The 8,549-nt window shown below is 40.0% G+C and overlaps 1 long non-coding RNA gene across 1 annotated transcript; it reads right to left on the bottom strand.

The window, feature by feature from the left end:
• Positions 1-1,780: 1,780 nt before the first annotated feature.
• On the bottom strand, positions 1,781-4,221 carry LOC140179505 (uncharacterized). The gene is made up of 2 exons (XR_011872985.1): positions 4,072-4,221; positions 1,781-2,128 (listed from the first exon to the last, which is right to left on the bottom strand). It is a non-coding gene; the product is annotated as an uncharacterized lncRNA (long non-coding RNA).
• Between the last annotated feature and the right edge of the window lie 4,328 nt (positions 4,222-8,549).

Below are 8,549 nucleotides of genomic sequence, written 5' to 3'. Positions count from 1 at the left end.
TAGCACTCTTGTGCTCCTCCATTTCCAGCACAACAAAGTCAGTGGGAAAGGCGAATGGCCCAACTCTGACAATCATGTCCTCAATCACGCCTGATGGGTATTTAGTGGAACCATCAGCAAGTTGGAGACATATCTGGGTTGGTTTAACTTCTTCAGTTAAGCCAAGCTTCCTGATAGTGGATGCAGGTATTAGGTTGATGCTTGCCCCAAGATCGCATAAAGCTATCTTGGTGCAATCACCTTCTAATGTGCATGGTATCAGAAAACTCCCAGGGTCTTTAAGCTTTTTAGGAAAGCTTTTCAGAATGACTGCACTGCATTCTTCAGTGAGGAGAACTCTTTCTGTTTCTCTCCACTCCTTTTTATGACTCAAGATCTCTTTCATGAACTTGGCATAAGAAGGTATTTGCTCAAGTGCCTCTGCAAATGGAATCTTTATTTCAAGAGTCCTTAGATAATCTGCAAAGCGAGCAAATTGCTTATCCTGCTCCTCTTTCCGGAGTTTTTGAGGATAAGGTATCTTGGCTTTATATTCCTCAACCTTAGTGGTTAAAGAAGCCTTTTTAGAGGGGTTGTTATCAGCACTTGTTTGTGTCTGATCCCTCACTGGCAATTGAATGCCAGAGTCAGAAGCTGGAGTGACGTTAGACGCCAGCTCACTGTCTGTTCCTGGCGCCTGAACGCCAGAAATGTGCCCCTGTTGGGCGTTCAACGCCAGATTCTTGCCCATTTCTGGCGTTGAACGCCAATCCTGCCTTGTTTCTGGCGCTGAACGCCAGGTTCGGGCATGGTCTGGGCATTCAGCGCCAGCCTTCCACCCATTTTCTGGCGTTTTAGTGCCAGAATTATTTTTCCCTGGGCTCTTACTGTCCTCAGGGGAATCTTTGGTGGGTCGCTCATTTCTTGAATTTTTGATGCCTTGAGGTGGGGTATTTAATGTTTTCCCACTTCTTAATTGAACTGCTTGGCATTCTTCTGCTATTTGCTTTGATAGCTGCTGCTTTGTTTGCTTAAACTGTTCTTCCATATGTATATTAGCTATCCTTGTCTCCTGTAACCTGTCTTTGAATTCAGCTAACTGCTTTGTTAGAAAATCTAATTGCTGATTGAATTCAGCAGCTTGTTTTACAGTACTGAATTGTAAGGCCCACATCGGTTGGAGAGGGGAACGAAGCATGCCTTATAAGGGTGTGGATACCTCTCCCTAGCATGACGCGTTTTGACGAGTGAGTGTGGGGGGCTTAGGCTATCATCCCTATCGTCAAAGACAAAACCGTGAGGCCTTGTGTGTGCCAAAGCGGACAATATCGTGCTAGCGGGTGGTCTGGGCTGTTACAGATGGTATCAGAGCCAGAACCCGGATCGATGTGCCAGCGAGGGCGCTGGGCTCCCTTAGGGGGGTGGATTGTAAGGCCCACATCGGTTGGAGAGGGGAACGAAGCATGCCTTATAAGGGTGTGGATACCTCTCCCTAGCATGACGCGTTTTGACGAGTGAGTGTGGGGGGCTTAGGCTATCATCCCTATCGTCAAAGACAAAACCGTGAGGCCTTGTGTGTGCCAAAGCGGACAATATCGTGCTAGCGGGTGGTCTGGGCTGTTACAGACTACCATACAGAGACTTATGCTTAAGTCATAATTCAGAGATGGCAAGGTATTACGACCTCTAAAACAAAAATTTAGTACGTATAGTAGTATGAATGATTGATTATAACTAGGAGCCTTGTAAAAAAAAAGGGGTAAACAAAAACCGCAACTCGAAAGCGCAACACTCCGATCACTAACACAACGAGCAAAGGATAAGCTAACGCAAGATCATATATATAAAGAGTATCAAAAACAGGAATATCAAGACTCAAAATCCGGCTGCAAAGGTAACCGGTTCGAGCATAGCAATATATACATATAATAAAATAAGGAAAACCCCAAGGAAAACCCAAAGGGACACAAATACCGAAAACCTAATCTCCAAAATCCCCTCTAGAAGGAGTCATCACAGTTTGTATTATTTAATGGAGATAAAAGTATCTAAACAAGATATATAAATCAAGATAGAGTCCCGAGAACAAGAATCTTCGCTAATCCAGAAGTCCCCAGCATGCCTCAACGAGAAGCCTCGCGTCCTGCATCTGAAAACCACAAAATCCGCATGGGTGAGAACCAGAGGTCCCCAGTACGGTAACAGCTTCCACATATATAATACATAATAATAGAGGAAAGCCGAAGGCAATCCTAGAACTTCCTCCAGAAAATATCAAAGCTTATAAACAAGCTAAACCGTAAGCGGCAACTAACTAAAGATCCTTCAGTCTAACTAATACTTCCCTTTCTACTTCCTTCAAACCTCCCAACAACCAGCAGGAGTATAATATAGCAAACACAGTTATATCAGACAAGAGATTTACAAATAGGAACAAATAAGGCATTTAGGCAATTAGCAAGTAATATGCAGTCAAATAGGCAATCTCAAACAATTCATGTAGTATGCTTATGATGCATGCCTGTCCCTAGTGGCTGATGATATCATCTGTCGGTTATAGAGCCAACCCGACAAGTCCTGGTAGCTAGCCATTGGACTGTCCCTCTGTCGTGCATCCCCAACTCGAGTTATACTCATCATAAACTTGATCATAATCATGATCCATATCCATCACCCTCACTGGTGAATATTTATCCATCACCATCACTGGTGAATATTTATGGGGGCGAGTTCATCCGGGCCTTTCACAGTGCCCGGCCACACTTACGACATAGGGTCAAAAGAGCTTCGAGTCTCAACCTGGAGCACATGGTGGCTAGCCATTGCTACTACCCAGGGAAACCCTCATCTCCAATGGTAGAAGTGCAAACCTTCACAATTCAATCAACATCATATATGCATTTATACTTGGCCATAAACATGGCTCCGCCGTAACACGGCAATAATCTAGCCATCCGGCTCACGGTTAAATCCATAACCAGCCAATTCATTAACAATTACGGCCCTTCGGCCCATGGCACAACAAGCACTTCCACCGCCATTCTCCGCATCTCACATAATCATCTTTGATACTCAATGATCATTCATTTTTCCCTTGCTTCACTTGCAAGTTACCATATTCACTAGCCCTTTTTCTCATGCTAGGCATATCATAATGATTTAAGACATAAGTGGTGAGATCGGAGGCTTAGAAGTATGAAATTTGGCTTTTAAAACTCAAAAATCAACTTTGGCATGAAAACAGGTCCACGCGTACGCGCACGCGTGGATGGCGCTTTCTCGAAGAACGGCGCGTACGCACCAAGTGCGCCTACGTGCGAGGGGTCATTCTGCTAAAAATTTTCTAAGTTAAAAGCTGCAGAATTTACAGATTCAAACCCCAATCTTCCGACGGACATAACTTCCTCATTTTAAATCGTTTTTCACCCGTTCTTCGAATGGCATGGACATCCCGGATCCAATTTCATTTCTAAACAGATTTGGCACAAATCAGAGATCCGTAGTCCAAGTTATGTCCCGTCAAAGTATGCCCAAAAACCATGTTTTCATACAAAACCACAAGGTGCCATTTTCAAAACAAGCCACTTTCAACTCTTTTCAAAATCAATCAAACATGCCAATTTCAACCCTTCTCTTTGAAATCATTCAAAATGTACCAAAATCAACAACAAGCCATCCTCAACTCACACATTGACACTTTACCAAGGTTTCCAAAACCACATCCAACCATTTTAACACTTCTCAATCAAATGGCTAAAGGACAAACACAATATCATGTCATACATCCTTCCTCATCCCAATTTCCAATAATACCATTTCCAATTAACCATCATTATACATAATCAATATCATACTCACCATCAACATGGTACCACCCATCAATTCAACCTCAATCATCCATCAAGCATATATCACAACATGCATTTCTCATATTTCACACAATCAAGGCATCAATATTCATAATCACATATATGAACACATCATATATTTCAACCATTCAACAACACCAACAATTCAATGCCTATCTTAGGGCCTCTAGCCTAAGTATTTCCTACCACATTACATATTAGATACGGGAAACCAAAACCATACCTTAGCCGATTCCCCAAGCTCAACCGGAGCACTTCCAAACCACTTGTCCACAAGCTCTCAAGGTATCAACACCTCCAAGAACAGATTTTATCACACAAAACCCTCTTCCAAGCTTTCCAAAATCACCAATCAAGCTCCAATATTCACATATACACAACCTAAGCCACAATCATCATACCCATACACAACATCTCAATACCCAAACATCATAGAACAACAAATTATACTAGGGTTGAGAATCTTACCACACCCAAGGTCCAAGGAGACAAGATTAACCTTCTCCTTCAAGAGAGTTGGGTCCTATAACATCAAAGAACCCAAAATCTCAACATTTTTGCTCATGAAACTCGAAATCAAGGGCTGGAATTTCGAACAGTAAAACGTGGATTACCTCAAGATTGATTGTATGGGTTTTGTAGAGCTCTCCGCGGTGAACGCGTGACCGCAAACGGAGCGGCAATCGGAGCTCTAGATCAAAAGTTATGGTGGTTTGAAGATCAAGTGAGAGAAGGAAGTTGAGAGAGTGTTCTTCCCCCTTCCATCTCAATTTTCAGCGTGTTTTGGTGTTGTGTGAGGAGAGAGAGTGCTGAAAACTAGGGTTTTGGTTTAGTTATGTTGGGCCAAGGGCCCACTTTGGGTCCGGTTGGTCCGGTTTGGCCCATTCGGTCCAATCTTGGTCCGATTTCTATAAAATTGGTACCGAAATTCTCGTCTCAATTTCCTCTATCACATTTAGCTATAAAAATAACATTTTTGGCTTTCTAGAATAAATTCTCATTTATGGGTTAATTAACCATTAATTAACCGGGTCTTACATTCTACCCACCTAATTGGAAATTTTGCCCACAAAATTCAAATTCAATTACCTGAGAATAAGTGCGGATAATCCGTTCGTATCTCCGACTCAAGTTCCCAAGTGTGTTCTTCAACACCACCTCGACTCCAAGCCACTTTGACTAATGAAACCTCTTTTCCACGCAATCGTTTGATACTAGTATCGTCAATTCTAACTGGAGCCACTGGAAGCGTCAAATCTTCTCTTAACTGAACTGATTCAGGTTCTAACACATGGCTAGCATCAGGAGTGTACTTCCGAAGCTGTGACACGTGAAACACATCGTGCAGGTTCGAAAGATGAGGTGGTAGAGCCATCCGATACGCCACCGGCCCAATCCTCTCCAGGATCTGAAATGGACCAATGTATCGAGGATTCAACTTCTTTGCTTTAATCGCTCTACCTACTCCTGTGGTCGGAGTAACCTTCAGGAAAACATGCCAATTTCAACCCTTCTCTTTGATACATTGTTCATAAAAGAATCGAAAACTTGCGGAAAAATCACTTCGCAGTTTAGAAGAAAGTCAAGTAATAAACATTCTTCAAGAGAGTAACAAAAGCATAAAGTGGCTTTGCTCTAAATCAATTTCACGTTGAAGTAGATTATGTAGAGTTTTAAAACAAAATGCACACAAGTTTGGCTAAGAGCCAAAATATTTCCTCAAATATTTTAGAAAGATAGTCAGGTGCACAATCTTAGCCAAAAGTAGTTCAGAAGACTCGGAAGAAAACTCAAATGCTTGTTCAAAAATTCTCAAAGTCCATATTCAAACAAGCGTGGATAACATTTATAGTAAGGACAAAAGAGGAAGTTAAACTCTTTTTAGAAAAGAAGTTCCGAGATAAAAATTCGCTTACAATCTGGTAAGGAAATAAGTGGTGTGTTACAAACAAACCGGTTTCCACTAAACAAGGAAGCTTTCCAAAACCTCATTTAAAATAGCGCATGCCAACTTTAAATTAATTTCATCAAAATTGAACAATGGTTCCAATCTCAATCAAGCAACAGAAAGTAAATTCCGTTTAATATTTCTTCAAAGAGAATTCAAAACTTCTTTAAAAGATTCAAAACAAGACTCCAAAAGTGTTCTTGAAATCACCATCTCAGAAGAATATTCAAGAAAATTAGCATTATACTTAAAAGGAGTCAAGCCATGCAAGAAAGAATCTTAAATCAATGTAGTTCAAGCAAGATCCAATAGGTATGAGAAATCAAACAAGCTTTCAATTGATCCAAAAGAATACAAAAGTTATAGGAAAAGGCAACTCAATCATTAGTAGTTTTTTCAAGAATACATCTTTGACTAAAAACTCTGGTAGAGATAATGAGAGGATAAACGATGCACTATTTTGAAACGAATTAAATTGACCCACATAAGGATGAGATTCACAAGAGAGGACAACCCAAGATCAGTGGTAATGTTCACAAGATGTAAAAGATTAGTTAAAAACGGGGTCACGTATGACATTCATAGAGGTGAAAAGCTTAAGAAGGAACGAGTCCGTTCATAAGAAGAAAGCTATGAGTCCAACATTTTCAAAAGAACAACAATGGCATAAACCATGTAGTATGCTAAATCAGGGTCAAATCAAAATAAATTAAGTAAGGTTTATCAAATGAAACTCAACTGGGATAAAAGCGAGAAATTCCCTTTCTTTCCAGAATTTTGAAAAATACCCCAAATACACAATCAAATGAAGATGTGCGTTGGCACTATAGTAAGATTACTAGAAAGTCAAATTGTATTTGAAGTAAATGCAGTTCCGCAAACCAGTAAAAGTACAGGTGATGTATTAGAAATAAATAGTTGTTAAACTGTATAAATAATCTCAAAGTCTCATATATAGAAAAGTATATATCTAATCAACAACAATTTATAAAATCTCAAAATTGGCTGTGATCACTATCAAGTAAGAGAAAAACTGAATCAACAATTTCTCAAAGAATGGACTCAGAACCCGAAGTTAAAAGGCATAGCGCATTAAGACAAATTCAAAGCTATATCAAAGAATACTTGAATCAAGAAGAACTCAAACAGAGGAAGATATACGCAACAAGGATTCCAAACAAGCATATGCAATTAAGATCAAACAAGAATGCATATGAATAGAGGAATAAAGTTGAAAAATCAAACTACTTTTCAAAAGGATTAGAAAACAAGAACTTCAAATTAGGACATGAAGGAACATGTCAACTCGAACAGAATTCAAGACACAACTGAATAGCCTCGAGAAGTAGTTTCCAACTTTTCCAAAACCCGCGATTCGCTTTACTCAAAACTAGGATTTCATCTATGATAACCCATCAGTGCTTTCATATACATATTTCACTAGTATTAAGCCGGCCAAACTTAATACCAAGAATTATGCAATGCAAGACTAACGGTGTTAATCAATAGATCGTCATGTGCATAAAGCTCTAATTCTCGTCATTCGACAAGACCTAATACATGACAAATGCTCAGAGTATGCAACTGAAGCATAGTCAGTCCATTCCTCAGGCTCTACAGGAAGAACTGCTCTGATACCATAATGTAACACCCTAACTACCAAAGCTCACGCTTCCGGCTGCGTAACTCTGATAGCTCGGACATTACGACGACACTTATACTATTTAATACTAAAATATGAGCCTGTTTAAAACTTTAAACCGCAATACCGCTCCCAAAGATACTTTCGTTCGATAACGTACATCCATAAATACCATACAACTTACAAAAACTCATAAAGAGTACATCCATATATATACATACACATATATAAATAATATTACAAACATAATCCAATACAATTCCTATCCCTCTTACAGATTATATCAAGATAAAGGAGAGGGTACAATAAACCATAACTAAAACAATATAGAGCATCACAACAACAATTAAATAAGCTCTTCGTAACTTCTGCGCCCATATCCTGAAAGGGGAAAAATGTAGGGGGGTGAGAACATCATCCTCGAAAGGGTTCTCAGTAGAGGGTTTTTGGGAATTACTGTAATAGGATACATGAAGATAACCGCACCAGTGATTCATAACCGTCTTATGCCTCTTTTCAAAAATAACGGTTTACGATGAAAGTAAAGTCGGAAATCTTTTCAGAAAGAAGAACCGTTCAATTCTCAAAAACTCAAAAGCCTTTCAAAACGGTTTATCTATGCGGAACCAAAATAGCCTTTCATAATTTTATTCCAAACCAGAAACACAAAACCGAAATCAACCATCAGTTCATCTCTTTCCAACCACGGCCCTAGGCCCAAACAATCCAACCAACAACCAATCACCTCAATCCAACAGAGTCCCAGATGCAAACACAGATAGGAAGTTCAAGCACAAACAAACAGTTATTACAAGTAGAACAGTTAGCAATTAATCACATAGGCAAACCAAGTATAATATGCACACCCAACCAATGTCACACAAATGCATATGATGCATGCCTGTCCCTAGTGGCTGATGATATCATCTGTCGGTTATAGAGCCAACCCGACAAGTCCTGGTAGCTAACCATTGGACTGTCCCTCTGTCGTGCATCCCCAACTCGAGTTATACTCATCATAAACTTGATCATAATCATGATCCATATCCATCACCCTCACTGGTGAATATTTATGGGGGCGAGCTCATCCGGGGCTTTCACAGTGCCCGGC

The sequence above is a fragment of the Arachis hypogaea genome, chromosome 15, assembly GCF_003086295.3.
Source record: "Arachis hypogaea cultivar Tifrunner chromosome 15, arahy.Tifrunner.gnm2.J5K5, whole genome shotgun sequence".
Taxonomy (NCBI): domain Eukaryota; kingdom Viridiplantae; phylum Streptophyta; class Magnoliopsida; order Fabales; family Fabaceae; genus Arachis; species Arachis hypogaea.
This window is presented reverse-complemented; position numbering and strand designations above follow the sequence as displayed.